Source organism: Lissotriton helveticus, chromosome 7 (assembly GCF_964261635.1).
Source record: "Lissotriton helveticus chromosome 7, aLisHel1.1, whole genome shotgun sequence".
Classification (NCBI taxonomy): domain Eukaryota; kingdom Metazoa; phylum Chordata; class Amphibia; order Caudata; family Salamandridae; genus Lissotriton; species Lissotriton helveticus.
This window is the reverse complement of record NC_136068.1, coordinates 392,965,167-392,985,794: the sequence shown is the minus strand read 5'-3', so window position 1 is coordinate 392,985,794 and position 20,628 is coordinate 392,965,167. Positions and strand designations below refer to the sequence as shown.

Here is a 20,628-nt window from a genome sequence, read left to right as displayed (position 1 = left end):
GTACGGTTGCCTCCAGTAGCGATGAATTCAAAAGATCTGTAATTATTGAAAAGACATTGCTACTGAGTAACTTTAGAATTGTGCATGGCAGAGGATCTTTCGGTGAGCCTGATTTAATAGTTTTGAGCAGACTCTGTACCGTGTCAGGATTTAACAAGGGCCATTCTTCCAGCGTAATAGCCGCCACCTCCACTGAGGTAAGATCCTCTAAAGTGCTGGTATCCCCAATGGGAGTAGGGGGTATCCCACTTGATGTAGCCGGTGTTACTGGGGGAGTTTTGGTGGGATCTTGATTTATATCCGAGTGAATTAAATCAACTTTGTTAATGAAATAGGCGGCCAAAAGATCACATTGTGTTTTGTTAAGGTCTGGTGGAGATTGTGATGTTTTTGAACCAGCCAACTCCCTTACCAAATTAAAAAGTGTTTTTGATTGCTCCAGTGCATTTGTGATTTTAGTGCTAACATATTCCGATCTTGCTATACTACAAATTTTTTGTTATTTTGTGAGTTGGATTTTATATTTATACTTATCTTCAGGGGAATAATATCTTCTCCATGACCTTTCCAGATTTTTACATCTAGTTTTTTCATTTCTTAGTGTGTCATTAAACCAAGGGGCTGGGCATCGGTGAGAGTTTTGTTTTAATTTGGTTATAGGCAAAGTGTGATCGATGGCTGCTAAGAGCCAGCTCTGAACTGCGGTTGAAAGCTGCTGAACTGTGGGCTTAGTCCTTGGGTCGTGATTTTCTAGGAAAGCATTAAGACTCTCCATGTCTACTTGCTTCCATTTTCTAATGCACTTATTTGGTGTTTGGATGTAATCTTTATTGATTGTTTCATCCTGAAGTGTGAATTTGACCATGTAGTGGTCTGACCATGGCAAGGGCAGGGCAGGGTACATATTGATATTATTAAGATTAGAGAGTATGGGGTCTAGCAGATGGCCTGCACGATGTGTTGATCCTGAATTTTTTAATATCAAATTAAGAGAGGCTAGATCCCCAATCAGACTTTTAGCCAGGGAACAGTTATCATCCTCTAAGTGTAGATTAATATCCCCCAGGATGGTGAAGTTGGCAGTTTATCGCCAGTGGGCCGATAAGATCTAAGAGATTGGTCAACCATTTGGACGCCGACCCTGGGGGTCGATAGACCAAAACTCCTGAAAGGGTGAAATTTGGGGCCAGTGAGAGTTTGAAAGTTGCGGCCTCACATCCGTCCCAACTAAGGGGTTTGAAATCGCAACTGTAAGTTCTTTTAAATATAATAGCTATTCCACCCCCAGGTATCTTATTGCGATCTTGTCTAACTATCGCATATGTATCTGGGAGTGCCATGGCTATATCCGGTCCTGAGCTTTCCTTGAGCCAGGTCTCAGTCAGAAAAAAGGCATCTGGAGCTTCATCCATTAAGATGTTAAATATTTCCGTTCTGTGCATTGGTAGGGAGCGGCTATTTAGGCTGAGGAACGAGAAAGGTTGAGATATAGATGACATCGGTAGTTTGGGGGGGGGATTTGCCTTAGAGGCTTTTGTTCCTACAGGATCAATATGCAAAAAGCAGTTCTGACGGTGTTGGCTGCCTTTAGTGGGGATGCAGGGTGTAGAGTGGATTGTGAAAATCTTTTGCCTATACAGTTTTTATGTCGTTTATGGATGATGTATTTTTGGCTGAGATTGTACAGCAGACTAATTTGTATGCTGAACAGTTTTTAAGGGACAACAGCGCCAGACTTAAGCCCGCTCTAGAGCTACCCAGAGGACTCACACAAATCTGGATGAGAAGAAAAAAAGTTTTTGGTTTTACTTTTTTGATTGTCTTGATAAGGAAGCCATCCCGGACTTCATATTGGTCTACCAGTCCCTTGATGGCAACAGCAATATTTCCTGCTATTATGAGTTGTGATCGGTATTTACTTTTGCTTCGAATACTGCATTTTGTTGATAATACTTTGGCGTTGCCACGAGATCACCCAGACTGACTGTCTTTTTAAGATTTGGCCTGTTCTTGATAACTTTGTAGATCGATTTTCAGAGATCTATACTCCAGGGAAAGAAATAGCCGTTGATGTGTCTTTGGTCCTGTTCAAAGGCAATTTGGTTTTTAGGCAGTATATTCCTAGCAAGCGGGCACGTTATGGAATTAAGATGTATATGTTGTCTGAGAGTAGGACAGGATATGTCTATAATTTATGGGTGTACACTAGTAGGGATTCCGCTATGGACCCTCTGGTTGTCTGTCCACTTTTGAAGTTTGAGAAAATTGTGTGGGAACTTGCTGGAGGACTGTTTAAGAGAGGTCACCATTTGTACCTTGATAACTTCAACACTGCTGTGCAATTGTTCAAAGTGGACACTTTGGCTTGTGGCACAATTCGCTCTAACCGTAAAGGTTACCCAAAAGAGCTTATTTGCAAAAAAGCTTCAGAGGGGACAGTACAGTGCCTTGCATACTCAAGAAGTGCTAGCTGTGACATTTGTGGACAGGCGGACAGGCGGGATGTGTAAATGCGGACTACCATCCATGAGGAGTACTTCACCTGTGACTTTTTGGGGTCAGGTTGCTGAAGTGCACAAACCTGTGTGTATTGTAGACTACAATAAGCCCATGGGTGGTGTAGATAGAGTAGATCAGAGAATAGAACCTTAGACTGCTGTTCGTAAGGCTTACATTTGGTATAAGAAGTTGGCCATCCATCTCTTCAATTTAGCAACTTTAAATGCTTTTGTTGTGTTCAAGGAGTGCTCTCTTGCGTAAAAGATTATTTTTGTTCAGTTTTAGGAGTCTGTGATAGGTATCCTTGTTGTAGTGGAACAGGCAAGTGTTTCTAGACTTAAAGTGGTGGAGGATGTGGCTAGATTGACAAACCTTGGTTATCTTTAGAATCCCTGTGATGTTGGAAGAAAAAGGACGCAAATTTGGTGTGGATACCTCATGTGGTCAAAAAGTTCCAGGGACTTAAGCACAAACTACCCCAAATAGCCAAAAAAAGGCTTAGCTGGGGGAGGGGGGTCGTTGGGGGGGGGGAGGCCTAGCAGCGAAGGGGTTAAAAAAAGTGATACACTGGATTAGAACTAAACGCCAATGTCTTTCAGTAGTAAGATCTGATATGATAAAAGGCAAACGTCTCCACCAAGAGCTAGGAAATATGGATGATTTAAAGTTAACCTGCTACTCCAAATTTATCGCAGACAATCTGATAGCCTTGAAACTGCGAACCCATTCACTCTGAATCCAGGATTAGTCTTCGACTGAACGAAACCTCTCCAGACAAGGGCAATTACGTTTTGCGCGTCACAGAGGGAACCAACACCGTAGATGCAGTAGACCGACTAATCGAGCAGGGCAGAGTGAATTCAACCACTTGTAGTACACCTAGCCAGGCAGTGTGTCCCTATTACTAACACCAGGTCACGCTTGATCTTCACTCAGAACACATTTACATGAAATTCAGGCATTTAACACTCCAATGACCAACAGGGTTGTCTACGGTACTAAGCCCGAATGTGTCACAAATACGCCTGTCGACCTATTTCCAGAAAATGTGAAAACGGTATCCTGGAATGTAGCCGAGCTTAAACAAAAACTTGCAGCGCCGGACTGGCAGAACTATATTGGCAATTTTGTTATTTGTCTCTTTCAGGAGACCTGCTAAGTGAGCCACCACACAAACTAGAGTACAGAACGATCAGCATAGAGGCTGCACCTTTAAATAAAAGGAGACCATTAGGGGGCTGACTATTTGGATCAAAATTAAATTTAAAGGTCACCATTTAAATCTTGAATACAGTCTCCCCAGATATTTTAGGACCAAAATTGAAATCTTTGAACATGAGATATTTTTTATATATATCTCCAATTACCACTCCTAAGTGCATTCGTGCACGTCAAGAGAAACGGACAACTTGATGAGCTTAATTTGCAAGTGCCGTGTTTTATTTTTCAGTTCTCGGTGCAGTCGATCATGACGCGAAAAATATTTGGGTCCGTATTAGTCTGTTCCTGTCCAGTTGGATTTTTTGGCGAAGTATATATATATATATATATATATAAAAAACAAAAAACGCCCAGAAGCCCACCAGGGGGCGGGAAAAAGTAATCATAATGACTGACGGCTCCAGCTCGTAATCACTGCCTCATTTGCATACCAGCCAGTGAACAGGAAGCATGTCAGCTTCGAAAAGCGTCAGGCGTTTTTACTGGGAATTCAGAAATACTGACCTGCAGGAATAGAGGACGCTTTTAAACACACAGGAGTCCGCTTGTCATTGAGTGCGTTCCAAGCAAGTGGCACACCCTTTTTTTATAATATATATATATTTTTTTTTTTGCACTTTAAATAATGGGAGAAAAAGAACAAAGAAAAATACAATCCCCTAGTGCTACAAATGTAATACTTGAAAAATAGTTATTGTTGCTGTGTATATAAACAAAATGAATTTTTGTACATATAATGGTTAATCCATATGTTTTTAATCAGCACTAAGCACTTTCACAACACTCGCCACTTTTTAGCCTGTAATATTAATGCTATTTGCACATTACAAGATGGCCACTGCAATTCTGTAGAACGTATGTCCTTCTTTTATGTTTATTAAATGTTAAGGGGCAAATGGCTTTAAAAATGGCGACATTAACCATGCACTGTGTTACACTGACGAAGCCTGCTAAGGCGAAACGCGTCTGTAAGGGGTGAGGGGGGTTTGGTGTTATTAAATCGAGAAACCGGATACCAGTGTGCCTGCCTTCTTTTTTCTGGAACCCACAAGATTGGACACAGAAACGTGCGTTATATATATATATATATATATATATATAACATTACCACCTCCTCCAAACGAAAGACGTGACCCACAAAGGAGATTAAAAGGAGCACTTTAATGAACAGCAGTCACAGGCGAATGCATTTCGGCACATTTTGCCTTCCTCAGCGCCCCTCTCCAGCTGCTCCTTGTGCTGTTAATGTTCCGCCTGTCACGTTGTTTAAATCGGCAGCCTTACTCCGCCCCCATGATGTGCAGCCTTTAATGGGAATTCAGAAATACTGACCTGCAGGAATAGAGGACGCTTTTAAACACACAGGAGTCCGCTTGTCATTGTGTGCGTTCCAAGCAAGTGGCACACCCTTTTTTTTATTTTATATATATATATATATATATATATATATATATATATATATATATATATATATATATATATATTTATATTTCTTTCTCCCAAAACGCCTGAGCTTTAGAAAGTCACTCGACAACACTGTGCCCTCCGGCTTTTCCTTTCCCTCTGCCTCTGCACTCACAATTAGTTACAATTGCCGACGCGTTTCAAGGTGTTACCCTCTTCATTCTTAATTGTTCTCCATGCTTTCTCCAATGTGTATACTGCCTCCTCCTGAACTAGTGTTGCGTCGCCTATTAGGACCTCACAGGAGCGGGTAATTTACTGGACCTCACAGGAGCAGTAAATTACGTGCTCAATCCTCTCATTCAAGGACGACGACGCCTCGTGTAGCAGGTCAAATTTACTTTATTTTCGGCCCCATTGAACGCATTTCGGCTGCCCAGCAGCCTTGCACATGAGAGAAAGTGGGACTTGATTATGAGGCTGTTAATATGCGATTAATGCCCACTTGGGCAACTGATTAGCAGGCTGAGGAATGACATTATCTAGCGCAGATAAAAAAAATGAAGGTTATTGAACTTATTTAATTAGTTTCTCACATATGTAATTACAATAATGTCTGCAATATCCCCTGTGATTTGAAATTCTGAACTGTATGAATTGCAGAGATTATCTGATTAACTCACAACAAAGACGGAAAAAATGTGAAAGAAACTACGCATCTGTTTACACGGTTTGTTTTTTGTAGTTTTGCACACGACACGTAACAATCACGCACAACGTGATAAAAAAATGGTTGCTCCCATTGCTTCGGTTATCGGTGAGCAAGGCTGCTGGGCAGCCGAAAAGCGTTTGATGGGGCCGAAAAGAAAGTAAATTTGACCAGCTACATGAGGTGCCGTCATCCTTGAATGAGAGGATTGAGCACAATATATCTCTATCCATCACTATATATCCATCCGAGGGAGTGCTCAAAAGAATAATCTTTCATCCATTGGTTTGCAGATGTCCTTGAATCTATTAACCCAATAGAGTTGTTCTTGTGGGGGGCGATTTTAATTGTTGTTACGAACCAATGGCAGTAATGGAAACTATTTTTGAGGAGGAAGAAATGGCCAGGGGGGATCCCCCTCCTCGCCCACAATCAATAAGGTGCTGTGCTCCATTTCAGCAATGTAATTACTCCAGCTTACCATAGAAAGAGGCCTTAGAGTATGCAATGGCCGTTTTCCCTCAGATATTGAATGTTCAACTACCTTTGCCAGGGGAAACTAATTCACGAATAGATTGTGTGAGGAGTATAGCACACTGGGCTTGTATTCAGGATTTTAAGGTAGACAGCAGACAATAGAGTGATTACTTTCCACCATACCTTGCCCTGTCCGGGAGGCTGATCTCCATTCATCCAACTCATCCCAATCGATTCGGGAAAAAAGTATATGCAACCGTCAGTAACAAATAACCGGAGATCGGTTAAATGGCCCGTTATAATAGACCAAGTCGAGCCCCTTAAATATATTTACAAAGCTTTTTGTGAAGTCCTAATTCCTTATGCGAAAAAAGGCCCAGGGTCTATACCCATTACACAAATCCATCGAAGTCTGGCAGAGAAAATAAAAATTCTCCTAACCAAACCCCAGGCGGGAGTCCATAAACCCAGACCTAAGATCCACTCAATCCCTGTTCAATAAAGAATGTGTCTTAGCCAAAGGACGACTCCTACGGGCCCTTAAATCTAAAAATAGAATCCAGATTAGACACGAAATAGTAGACTACAGAAAAACACAGAAGGCAGCACTAAGGAATTGGGAAGACGCTAGCTGGGGTGATCTTATAACCTCTGCAAAAACTAGGGATCAGTCTATTTTCTGGAGAATAGTAGCACATGTTAGCAAATTAAGCAATACTGCTATAGACCATTTTCTGGACCCTTGTACTTGGCATAGACACTTACCTGATTTGTATGCAACCCCAATGCTTCTGCTCAAGACCCCACTGCATATACTGAGGGGTCTCTAATGCAAACACAAAATGCACCTCTCCAGTTTAGTATTGAGGATACTACACTAGCCGTAGCCACCATCAAATTAGCAAAGGTGCCCGGCCTAGATAAAATACCAGGTGACCTTCTAAAACATGCCCCAGGAGTGTGGGTGCCATACGTTAACCTTTTGAGTAATGCAGTAGCTAGGGGGGAGCCTATTCCAGAATCCTGGAAGGGGACAGAGATAGTCCCCATTCATAAAAAAATAAAAAAAAATAAAAATAAAAAAAGGCAGTAGGGATGACACCGCAAATTAAAGGCCGATAAGCCTGATAGATACCCTGCAAAAAGTCTATGCTAAACAAATCCTGGTCAAATTAAACGACTGGATAGTGGAGAATGACATTCTTTCACCTTGCCTGGCCTGCTTCAGAGTAAAAATAAGCACAATCTACCATGGTTTTGGACTCTTAAGCCTAGCCTGGAAGTATACAACGCTAAAATCTGGACATTTAAAGGTTACTTTCATAGATCTGAAAGCAGCAGTTGATTAAATCCCAAGAGATCTTTTATGGGGAACTTTATACCAGTAGGGAGTGCCAGAGGAGATTTTAAAACAGATTGTAAGGCTTCACGAGAGTAGCTTTGCCATGGTACTTTGGGGCATAGGAGAGGAGGTCACAGATGAGATCCCGATCAGGAGGGGCGTGTGCTAGGTCTGTGTTTTCGCACGTACCTTGGTTCTATTATACGCGAATGACCTGGTCCAACATTTGAACAAATCCTCCCACAGGGCATGTTTGGGTCATATAGCTCGTTATCTGCTCGGCAACGTCGACTGAGTTTGTACATCCTGGTGTTCCCCTCATTCAGGGCTCCAAAAATTCTTAAAATGTTACTAGGCCTGCGGGTCTAGCAACTTGAAAAACCTCCGCGACCCAACTGTAACGTACTTGACCTCTGTCTGTGAAAGCGGAGCACATGTGACGAAGTAAGATTTAAAGGCATCTTTATTGCTCATTCACTTTGTGAGCACTAACAATACCTTTAAATCTTGTTATCTTGTCACATGTGCTCAGTTTTCAGAGACGGAGTCCAAAAGTCAGTTTGTCTTCCTACTCGCAAGAAAGAGAGTAGGCCCAAAAAATAGCTAGTCCTTTATAAATATGGCTCACCATTGCGAGCAGGTGAGTGGAATTTGATCCCCTTCATTGCTCTGTTTGTTGCAGTACTACTTGACAATAGTGCTGTCCGCAAGAACCTCTTACAGTTCCCATTTGATGGCCAGGAGGAATGGCTTTAGTGCCCAGCAAATCGCTCACAAATCCAGTGCATTTATGTGGAGGTGTGTCTCGAACACAGACCAGAGTCTTTTGATCTCCAACTCTCCCAGGTGACCAGCAACAATACATCATTCATGTCGGTCAGGTCTGGGTGGGGTAGAGAGAAGGGTCGGTCGGCAGTCTATTTGGGGCTGAGCAGCCACCACTGCAGATCTTTGCAGTCTTGTTTGACATCTGGAAGGACTATGACCAGTCACTTGGTGCGGAGCACAGTAAGACTTCAGATCCTACTGCAGAGCCCGCATGTGCCCCCGGGCTTGGTCCACAAGCAGGATGTAGGAGGCCAAGAGGGCGAGAAGAGTCAGAACCATTCTCACTGAGACACAGGTCAAAGTTTGAAACACAGAGATCATAGCCCTAATATCTTGGACTAGCTGAGGCAGAGGCAAGGCCTGTAAGAGCACTGTAACCAGGATGTCTATGACAAAGGGAAGACACTGAAGGAGTCAGATTGGCCTTGGACATGCTGATAGGTCAGCCATCATCTGGAAGCGGCTTACAACTGCTTGAGGTGAGCCCATCTACAGGAGGCAGTTACCAAATTATGGAAAGACTGGTTCTCAACCACAGCGCAAGGGCAGCGACAATCACCATACCTTCGTTAAAGCTAGAGTTGAATGAGCCTTGTCGAGCTATTTCCATCCTAGTACGCATGACCCTAGTTAATTGGAGATCGCTCCCAAAACATACTGTAGAAATCTACCAAATCTTAGAAGACCTCCAGCTGGAAATTCTCTTCCTGACAGAAACATGGTTAGGATCGGACTCAGCCCCAGACATCATTAAATGTCTTCCACCGGGCTTTCTCATCCAGCATGTAGACCGATCGAAAGGGAAGGGAGGGGGAAATCGCCATAGTCTACAGAGACCATCTTTCCTGCAGGCTCCAAGGCAGCACCCTCTCAGACTGTGAAAATGTTCTATTTACGATCCAAGTCTCCTCTTGTAAATCCCTCTCGGGTCTTCTTATCTATCGCCCGCCGGGCCCAACAGGGCAATTCTGTAGCTCACTTCTGGAACACTCAGGCATACTGGCTGCCACCTACTCCAAATTTATGATCCTAGGAGATCTTAATATCCACTTCGATAAAGATGAAGATAAATTTGCTTCTGATCTGCTATTAGACCTAGAAACCCACCAGCTTAGGCTGGAAAGCCGGTATCCTACCCACACGCTGGGGCACCTCTTGGACCCTATTTTCTCCAACATCCCGGACCTTACAATCCTATGTCCCACTCCGATTCCGTGGTCAGACCACTTCCTAATATTATTGAACTGGCGGATGTCCATCATTTCTCGTCCCAGACCCCCACTTAGCAGACCTACACGCCCCTGGGCTAAATTAGACCCAGAAAAATGGAAGTACAACTTGGAGCTCTTCTCCCCACTGTTAGTCTCGGATCCCACACTAGCTGACTCGGAGTTCTCAAAATGGATTGGAGAGACACTGGATATAACTCTCCCGAAAAAAATCTACCTGCAAACCCCAAAGCAAAATCACCTCGCCCTGGTTCACCAAGGAAGTACGCCTCTTAAAAAAGCTCTGCAAAAAAACCGAAAGAGTGGAGAAAAAAACTTCGATCCCACCAAGAAGCTAGAATACAAACATATGATCCTTAAATATAAAAAGGCCCTTAAAGTTGCACGATCCTTAACCGCATGCGTGCGGGCAGAATTCCGCCCGTACGCTGGGTTATTTAAAATCGCACTTTACGTGACGAGCTGGGCTCGTCATGAGCGTGCGAGGAGGCTACCTCATGACGAGCCCAGCTAGTCATCAGCGTCGAAGGGGTTAAATATAAAAAAGGCCCTTAAAGTTGCATAGTCCAACTTTTTTCAAGAAAAAAATTAGGTTATCTGCCAACTCATCAAGAAAGACTTTCCAAATCGCACAAAAGCTCTTAAAACCCCCTGATCCTCCCTCCCCTGTGGAACCCTCGGTCAGCCGGTGTAACGAATTAGCCGAATTTTTTGACTCCAAGATTAAAAAGATTCTCAACTCCCTCCCCCCGCATATACCCGATAAACCTACCCCTCATAACTCGCCCGGATCCATATCCCAGGCCTCGGATGACTCAGTTTACTCCTACGACAGTAGAGATGTTATCCCCAGTACTACAATCAATCAAAAGTGGATCTCCTCTGGACCCTGCACCTTTTAACATCCTAAAATCAGTTGCCCCAACCATCCTGCCTCTCATGGTGAATCTGATCAATACCTCGCTCTCTCATGGTATTGTCCGGCCGAGCTGGAAAAAGGCAATCATTAAAGCCCTGATTAAAAAACCTCATCTAGATCCCCTGGAGCTAAATAATTTTCGGCCGATCTCCCTACTGCCAGGCATCAGTAAGGTCGCGGAGAAATATGTTAATCGGCAACTTTCCAACTACCTTGAAGTTAATGGCCTTCTTAAACCCTCAGAGACGGGCTTCAGGCCCGCCCGAGCACGGAGACCGCGATGTTGGCGGTGGTTGAAGAGGCAAGAAAGATCATTGATTCAGGAGGATCAGTGGCAGTGATCCTCCTGGACCTTAGTGCGGCCTTCGACACCGTCAACCACTCCGTACTGGTCCACAGGCTCAGAGACCGGGGTATTTCAGGGCCTGCCTTGTCCTGGCTGGAATCCTTCTTGAGCGACCGCTCCTTCCAGGTGGCGGACGGGAATTTCACCTCCAAGTCAACATCTATACACTGAGGGGTCCCCCAGGGCTCATCTTTAAGCCCGACCCTTTTTAATGTGTATATGTCCCCCCTTGAGAAGATCGTCGCCCCATTTGGGATCAAGCTATTAACCTACGCTGATGATACCCAGCTGGTGGTATCCCTTAATCAGCATGACCACCCTTCCACCAATCTCTATACCTGTCTCGGTGAGGTAACTAAATGGATGGACAGATTCCACCTTAAGCTCAATAGCGAAAAGACGGAGATCATGGTCCTGGGCAACCATTCACACTTCCGCCCTGAGTCCCTGTGGCCCCCCCTGTATGGGCACACCCCCTACCCCTAAATGTGAAATTAAGAGCTTAGGGATCTGGCTGGACGAGGGTCTTAACTTCTCCACCCAAGCCAGGAAAACGGCCGGAACCTGCTATGGCCTCTTACGGACCTCCAGAAAAATCCTCCATCTACTCCCTGCACAATCCCAAAAACTATTGATTCAAGGCCTTGTTATGTCCCATCTGGACTATGGCAATGCTTTGTATCTAGGGGCCCCCAACAAGGTGCTGGCTAAATTCCAGGTTGTGCAAAACTCTGCCGCCCGTCTTCTCACGGGGACACACAGCCGTTGCTCAGCCAAACCAGCCCTTAAATCACTTCACTGGCTGCCCATTCTAGAAAGGGTGCATTTTAAAGCCCTTTGCACCACCCATAAAATCTTGCACAGAAAGGCCCAACCCATCCTAAAGGACCTCATTGCCCCCTACAAAACTAACAGAACCCTTCGCTCTTCACATTCACACTTGGCTTCAATACCTAGGATTAGGAAAGCCCGCTCCGGAGGCCGATTATTTTCATACAATGCCTCCAAGCTATGGAACACAATGCCCCCAGACATTCTGGCTCAGCCCAACCTCCTTCCATTTCGCAAATTACTTAAGACCTGGCTGTTCCCCTAACTCACTCATCCCTCAATCTCCTCTGATCTATCACTAGCGCTGGGACGCTCACGGGCAGCCATGCGCTCTACAAATCTGTAAAATATATAAAACACCGGAGGGTGCACTGATCAGGCCACAAGGGAGCAGGAAAAACTAGATATACTGTTGGCATACCGGAAACCACAGGTAGCACCTGAAGGATTGCAGGACAAGGATATGGAAATAGGTATCCTGCAAATCCAAGGACACCATCCAGTCTCCTGGATACAGGGCAGACAAAACTTGTGCCAGGATGAGCATTATGAACCAGTTTTCTTAGAGGAAGAAGTTCAGAGGGCGAAGATCGATCATGGATGGGGAAAAGGCATCAGCCCTTCTTCGGCACCAGGAAATAACAGGAGTAATAGCCAGTCTCCATATCTGATGCCTGTACTCTTTCCTATTGCTTCCTTTGTCAAGAGAGTCTGAACATTTCCATAGAGTGTAGACAAGTGGTCCTCTGGAAAATATAGTAGTGATGGAGGCATATCCAGGGGATAGGAGTATCCTTGTTGCAGAACTGGAGCACCCATTGGTCGGATGTGGTATTAGCACTGCCTCCGATGGTATTAGATTCCGAACACCTGATGCAATCTAGGTGATCCCCCTGGTTGGATATTATTTTTAACAGTTCTTGTCTTTATATTTTACTTCTGTACTGGCATCTCCTTTATTGTTGCTTTAGTGCGATCGCGCTTGTGTTCATTGTGCGTAACTGGCCACTCTGTCACTATTAGCCCAACTGTCTCAGTGTAGAGATTTTAAATACTTTCTCACTTCACCTTATCTTACTCCCATCTTTGCCCTGTCCCCGGTCCGCCGCAGCATGTGCTGTTTGTTGCGGAGGGACTTCAGGCATTCCTGGCTCCTCACTTCCGGTTTCACCGGCGTTCGTGAGGCGGTCTAGCTGCTCGCCCTCCCCTCAGCTACTTAACGGAAGCTAGGGGTGCGGACGCACGCAGCGGCGGCGCACCTAAGGCTCGCCAATGGCAAGCGGTCAGCAACAGGCTGCCGCAAGCCGCCAGGACCTCTGTTTTTTCGACTTTAAGGTAGTAGTTGAGGAACAGAACGGCTAGTTTTTATTATGTCCACTATTCATTACCCCAGCACGGAGTTAAGATCTTTAAATAAGCCCCTCCACATCTTGGAATCCATGAACCAACTATGTAATGAGGAGTCTCCGGTTTCTTCAGAAGGACATTATCTGTGGCATCTCCCCCCAGCTATAAAGAGAAAAGGGACCCATTCCTTACTCTTAATCAACTTCAGGCCATCCATCTTAATGCCCGGTCAATCCCTAAACGTGCTCTGAACTATGGACCCTTTTAGACCAGGAGAAACCGGACGTTAGTTTCATAATAACTGAAACGTGGTTTCATGATCAGGCATCTCCAGACATAGCGACTGCTTTTCCATCTCCATATAAGCTCACTAGGTTGGATAGAGCAACGGGGGGGTGGGGGGGACGACTAGCAGTGGTAAACTAGAAGTTATCACTTTAGACTCCCGGAAGTCAGATAAAGCAGAAATTTAAATTGTTTAAAATCGCGACCCAGACATCCACAATATGGACAGGGGCCTTAGTGTACAGACACATGACAAAGCCAATTTTGTAAAATTTTTTAGTCGAACTTATTGCGCCCTATGTTCTTGGCGCTAATAATTTTATCCTTATTGGCGACTTTATCATGTAGACCTATCACTGGACCCCGACACGGACCAATTAATAACATCTTTACAGACACCAGGCTGGAGCAATTGGTAGAAGGTCCCACTCATCAGGCTGGTCACATGTTGGACCTTATGTTTACAAATTCAACTAAGTTTGCAGTTGGACAACCTCTACAGCTTCTCTGGTCGGATCATTATTTGCTTAACTTTAAATTCTTCATGGATGATCCAATAGTTAGCCAAGATAAAAGGAGTGCTGTTATCAGACCCTGGCGAAAGTCACCCTTGCATCTTTCTCTACCCAATTCAATATTGAAGCTTCATCTCATATGGATAATATAGATCAAGCCACTATGGCTTTTGGCCAGGCTATAACATCTACCCTGAACATAATAGCTCCTATGTCAAGGGTTAATGCCAAAAATAAACCATCTCCTTGGTTTACAACAGCACTAAAAGCCGAGAAACTGTCCAACAGAGCGGCTGAACGTCTCTGGAGGAAAACCAAAACCGCGATCGATCGAAATAAATATAAGTAAAGTAATCGTTCATATTTAAATAATATTAAACAGGCCAAAAAGCTGCATTTAACAGGGAGGATTGAGAATGCGGCTAATTCCAGCTAAGAGCTATATAGATAAAATATTGAAAGAGTTTACAACTCCTGAAGCTACTCAACCTACTGTTGTCCCTACACAAGACTGGGTTGAAAAAATCTCTTTTTGTATGATAAAGTGAAAGCTATTTATAGATCCTTCCCCAAAGAAAACATTGACGTGTATCCAGCTATGGAGGGCCAACCATTGGTACCCTGCTGACTAATTGTAATACTGTTAACAGGTATTAGAAGCCATTGTCAAGATCAAATCTGGTTCTCCAGCTGACCCCTTCTTCCCCGCATTTTCAGGCAATTGGGACCTCGGCTGATAATGACATTAACAGAGATCTTTAATAGGTCTTTGGACCAAGCGGTGGTAACAGAAAGCTGGAAGGCAGCACAAGTTAGACCCATTCTAAAGAAGCCTACCATAGATGCCAGTGAACCAGGCAACTACCGCCCTTTTTCGCTGCTGCCTTACTTCCGGAAAGCGCTTGAAGCCCTGGTAAATAAATAACTTACCAGTCCTCTAGAAAGCCATGGGCTTCTCGATCCCTCTCAATCAGGGTTCTGAGCGGCGCATAGTACCGAAACAGCAGTAGTTGAAATGGTTGATAACATCAGGCTGCGCGTTGGATAAAAGAAAATCAGCTATATTGGTTCTCTTAGACCAGTCAGCCGCTTTTGACACCATCGCCATGACATTTTGGTAAAGTGGATCTGGGAGATGGGGGTCTGTGGGAAGGCCTTGGACTGGTTTAAAAACTATCTAAAAGGACCGCTCCACCACTGTGCATCTAGGTTCTCTGGCAGCTCGCAGCAGACCAGTATGTATTGGAGTTCCATAGGGGTCTATTCTGAGCCCCATGCTTTTTAATCTTTATGTAACCCCTCTAGCCAGGATAATTAAGTCTTATGGGTTCAAGGTAGTATCGTATGCAGACGATACCCAGTTGCTGGTTACCTTTGGTCCTGACCCCACAGATACTATGATCTGGTTTAAAAACCTGTATGACCCATATTGACAGCTGGATGGGCCAAAATAAACTGCAACTAAGTAGTAAAACCGAGATCATTCTGTTCGGCAGCGCAGAAGATCACTGGTTCAGCAGCTGGTGGCCTCCGGCACTGGGCTCATGCCCGTCTCCAAAACAAACAGTCTGCAACCTTGGAATTACAATAGATAATAAACTTTCCATGAAAACCCATGTCAATCATACATTGGGTACCGGTTATGGCATTTTGCGGAATTTACAAAAAAATCCTCAAGTGGCTACCACTTGAAATCCGGAAGCCACTGGTACAGGGCCTAATTGTAAGCCGCATGGACTATGGAAATGCTTTATTGGCCTCCATAAATGAGGACCTTCTCTCCAGACTGCAGATTCTGCAGAACACTGCGGCCAGACTGATTTTAGATCTTCCTCCTAGGTCACCTTCCTGCCCCAATCTAAAACTTCTTCATTGGCTTCCTATTAGTAAAAGAGAGCATTTTAAAATCTTGTGCCCAACACATGGAAGCATCTATGGCACGGGTCCTGGCTATTTAGGAAACATACTCAAAAGATATCAGCCAATCAGAACCTTGAGGTCCAGCTCTAAACTTCTCCTCACCCCCTCTGCGAGTCCGCACTGTGCGCATTGGAGGCCTCTCTTTTTCACATCTTGATCCTCATCTTTGGAATAAGCTTCCACACTCTCTATCTAGTCCCTCTCAGATAACCTGCGCTTTCGCAGAGAATTGAAGACTTGGCTGGCTGATCTGAATGAAATCTGACCTAATTTCCCAGATAGTGGAATCTTCCGCAAGCGCCATGAGACATAAGGGTGATTTATACACTATATAAAAGATTCTTGGACTTTGACTTCCCTGCCGAAGGCTTAAAAGGAGCCAAGTTGCCTTTGCTCTAAACAGCCTAGAGCTGTTGGACAGCATATCCATCAAGGACTATTGGACTTCTGGGGAAAAGCCAGTGGAGCAAATCCAGACAGTGGTATCCAGGCCTGAGTGAAGAGTGATTTGCTGCATCCTGACCCCAAAAAACCCAAAAAACAAACAAACATTCTAATGTTGGTCAGATTGACAACGGGAAAACAGCGGCCCTCATCCTCCTGGACCTATCTGCGGCATTCGACACGGTCTGCCACCGCACCCTAGTACAGCGCCTCAGCAACATCGGAATCCAAGGGAAGGCTCTGGATTGGATCCTCTCGTTCCTCGCTGGAAGAACCCAGAGAGTCCGCCTCCCCCCGTTCAGATCAGAGGCCACCGAAGTCATCTGCGGCGTACCACAAGGATCCTCACTCAGCCCCACCCTCTTCAACGTCTACACGAGCCCCCTCGCAGCCATCGCACGCCAACACAACCTTAACATCATCTCCTACGCCGACGACACCCAGCTGATCCTCTCCCTCTCCAACGACCCCGCCAGAGCCAGCCTTCACGAAGGGATGAAAGACGTCACAGAGTGGATGAAGAACAGCCGCCTGAAACTGAACTCAGACAAGACGGAAGTCCTCATCCTGGGATCATCGCCCGCCGCCTGGGACGACTCCTGGTGGCCCCCTGCCCTGGGCACCACCCCCAAGCCAACGGACCACGCATGAAACCTGGGCTTCATCCTGGACATAGCTGTGCACTTTAGTGAAAAAAATTAGGACCCCACAGGTTCCAGGGAACAGGGTACTAGTATCACTGTAAGTCAGAAAGGGCGATTTAGCCGACACCTTTGCATGTGTGGGATGAGTGAATGTTAAAGTACTGGCGGTAAGAGTTTGCTTTTTGAAGTAAAGTGTCCAGGGATTGCCCTTTCTGACTTCATCCTGGACTCCTCCCTCTCGATGACCAGACAAGTCAACGCCGTATCGTCATCGTGCTTTAACACCCTGCGCATGCTCCGTAAGATCTTCCGATGGATCCCCACTGAAACCAGGAAGATGGTCACCCAGGCACACGTCACCAGCCGACTGGACTACGGGAACACCCTCTACGCAGGAACCACTGCTAAACTACAGAAAAGACTCCAGCGCATACATAACGCCTCCGCACGACTCATCCTGGACATCCCTCGCCACAGCCACATCTCGACCCACCTGAGACCTGCACTGGCTCCCCGTCAACAAGAGGATCACGTTTAGACTCCTCACCCACGCACACAAGGCTCTCCACGACATGGGCCCGAAGTACCTCAACAGCCGCCTCACTTTCTACACACCCACCCGCCAGCTACGATCTGCCAGCCTCGCCCTCGCCGCCGTACCACGCATTCGCAGAGCCACCGCTGGAGGAAGATCCTTCTCCTACCTGGCGCTAAGACTTGGAACTCCCTCCCCATCCACCTACGGCTGACCCAGGACCACCTCTCCTTCAGGAAGCAACTCAAGACCTGGCTTTTCGAGCAGTAACGGACCCCTCCCCCCAGCGCCTTGAGACCCTACTGGGTGAGTAGCGCGCTACACAAAATGCTGATTGATTGACACATGTACTACCAAGCTCTCTGGGGTGAAAAGCTGGATGAGAAAGTCAGGATCTCTAAGGGTGGGTTTGTGATGACTTGCTACTTGCCCATTCACTGTGAGGCTAGATGCTGGTTTCACCCGGTGACCATCAGGACATCAGGGAGGGTCTCATTGAAAGGGGTAATAGAGGTTCTTGGCTGGATATTAAAGGCCTGAGGAACTTCGAGAGTAGATTCATTTTCACCTAAGTGGTAGGTAAAAGGAGCCTAAAAACTTCTGCTGCCTTTCTAATCACTTAGACAAAGGAGGCAGATTCTTCTGCTGCCCTTGCCTGGGTCGTGGACGAGAGGCTAATATCCGGGGACGTATGCCAATGTTCCTTCTAATATTTTTCTTCTGTGTGTTAGAATCTAATAATTGTGTGCACCCGTTCACTGCTGTGTGCACAGCAGCACGTTGAGGTAAGCAGAGGGAGTAAGCTGTCCTTTCTACGTGAATATTACAAAACCAGTCATCTATGAACTTTAATTTAGTTTCAACATGACCCATTCCTGCATGCTTCTGGTAACTACAACTTGTTGGTATTCTTTTTCCCTATAAATTGCACTGGAGAGGCGGTTTGATTGGTAGAGGCCTCGAGCCACAGCTACAAACTTTCAAACCAGGTCAAACTGTTTTTTACCCGACCCCCCTTTCTTCTATAATAGGCTGGCTTATTGCTTGGTTCATTCTGAAGAGGCTGCCCATTAGGTGAGGGGTCTTGGTACCGAAAACAAGGTCAGGCTATGGCATAGACTATCAGGGTTCCTTGCTAGTCTTGTAAGCCCAACCCAATCGCTTTTCACTGAATTCAAGCAACTGGTGCAAAGGCAGAACACAGACCCTGGAGGAATGTCACATTCACATTACCCAATGCATACATTTGCTGTGAAAAAGCCTGGCCAAACCACAGTCACAACCCTATACCCTCCTCAGAGTAGACAATGTGTCTCTTGTTGGGTATATCAACCAGAAAACCGGCTTGTGCCCAACACTTATCAGTTGTGGAAGAGAAACACATCTGTGTTCGCAGAGTATTTTTATCGTTTTCCAAATACAACAGGCTGGTTCTCAAAGCATCTGAAACCCTTCCTACTGGACAAGAAAACCTCTAATATTACACACTCTATTTTCTTTGTGGTCTTCTAGAGACAGATTTTTGCATCCTCTGGAACCAGCAGCTCCCAAAGTTCATAAGAAGGGTAGATCAAGTAACACCTTCCAAATCATATGGATGCAACCTTTGGCTCTGCCTTTCCACCTTCTCAACCCTAACCATGGTTATCGTGAATATGAAAACCTATGCTCATCTTGCCTCACCACCCTGGCTTGACATTCTGAAGCCTCTTCTTCCTTTCAAGGAAAATAAGTGTAACACCCATGCCTCTTTATGGTCTATGGACTGATTCTCCAGAAAACGTCTGTGGTGATAACAGCATGGCTGGTATCTGAGGACAGTACCTTTTGAAATATCCGATGGACCCAAGTGAGGAGTCCTAAGCCCCAAGGACCAATCCCCCATATAAATCAGTGTTGGCATTCTAGGTTAATTTGTGAACGGCATCGGACCTGGATCCCCTGCTATGCTCTCCACCTATCTTAGTAAACTTCTTGTTAGATCTTTTACTCAGAGGACCCACCTACACAATTAGCAACGCGCATTGCTTTACTACTGCCTTGCAGTCTTCTCTCTGGACATTTCTGTCCATCAGGAAAGCAGCACCAGATTTCCCAGGTCATGAAAGGATTCACCACAAGAGAAGTGGTCTAAGGTAACAGACGTTTATCCTAAAATGATAAGGAGCCGCACTAGGGGATAGCATTCTCCCCCACTGTTAGTTAAGCCCCCCGTATTTAGATTTTTTGATGTGGTTCATTGATTTGTGGATGCCAAATGTGACGTGTTAATACAGGTTTAACAGACGCCCGCACCCGTTACCCATTACATACACACCTGGGAAGACAACTGTTGAACAATGACTAGTGATGCATGGACACCGACGATCATTCGATTTATGTATTTTTTTTCTTTCCATCTTTAGGTTGCAGTATGGGGGTATATATATATATATATATATATATATATATATATATATATTACGAATGCATGGACTGTGTTACCCAACAAATGTAAATACATGCTGTATGCCTGAAATGCATGGATTCCCTATAACTGCAAATGTCTGCTTTATGTATAATCACAAAAGCTAATAAAACAGAATAAAAAAGTATGAAGGGTTTCACCAGAAGAGGCCTACACTTGTGCGCTACTATATGCTGAAGCAATCTGAGGTTCCTGGTGCATGTGCAGCCAACAGGGAGCTATCCCTTACGGAGATTTTGGAGGCTCTGCATAATTCATGCTGAAAGGTATGCGATGTCAAGCCTCTGTCTTCAGCCTCCACTTGCCAACTGATGAAATTATGATCCAAATTTAAGGGAAACCAGATCCCACTGTCAGGCAGAGAACCAGCAGCGAACACAGAAATTAGACTTATCTTGTAGTCTCCTGCCACACTGGTGGTGTGGAGTTTGCTCTGGAGAACCAGTGTGGCAGTGGTCGCATCTCAGGCCTCTCCTAAATCCATGGCTCCAGTCAGGTATAGGTGGCCTAGTCTGGCCAAGAATGTTGGCAGCTGCTGGGTCTAGGCTCCTTGGGATGGGAAGCTCTAGTGCTTTGGCGCATGCTTGTTTTGTGGAACAGTTTCCTTGGCAGTGTCGGGTGGTTATTGCTAGCTAAGCATATTTTTCAGTTCCAAAAACATGGCCT

At 45.2% G+C, this 20,628-nt stretch overlaps 1 protein-coding gene across 3 annotated transcripts in view; it reads right to left on the bottom strand.

Annotated features, from left to right (window-relative positions):
• Positions 1-20,628, bottom strand: part of SMIM19 (small integral membrane protein 19) — a 136,286-nt gene that overhangs the window by 85,182 nt on the left and 30,476 nt on the right. The window lies entirely within an intron of this gene.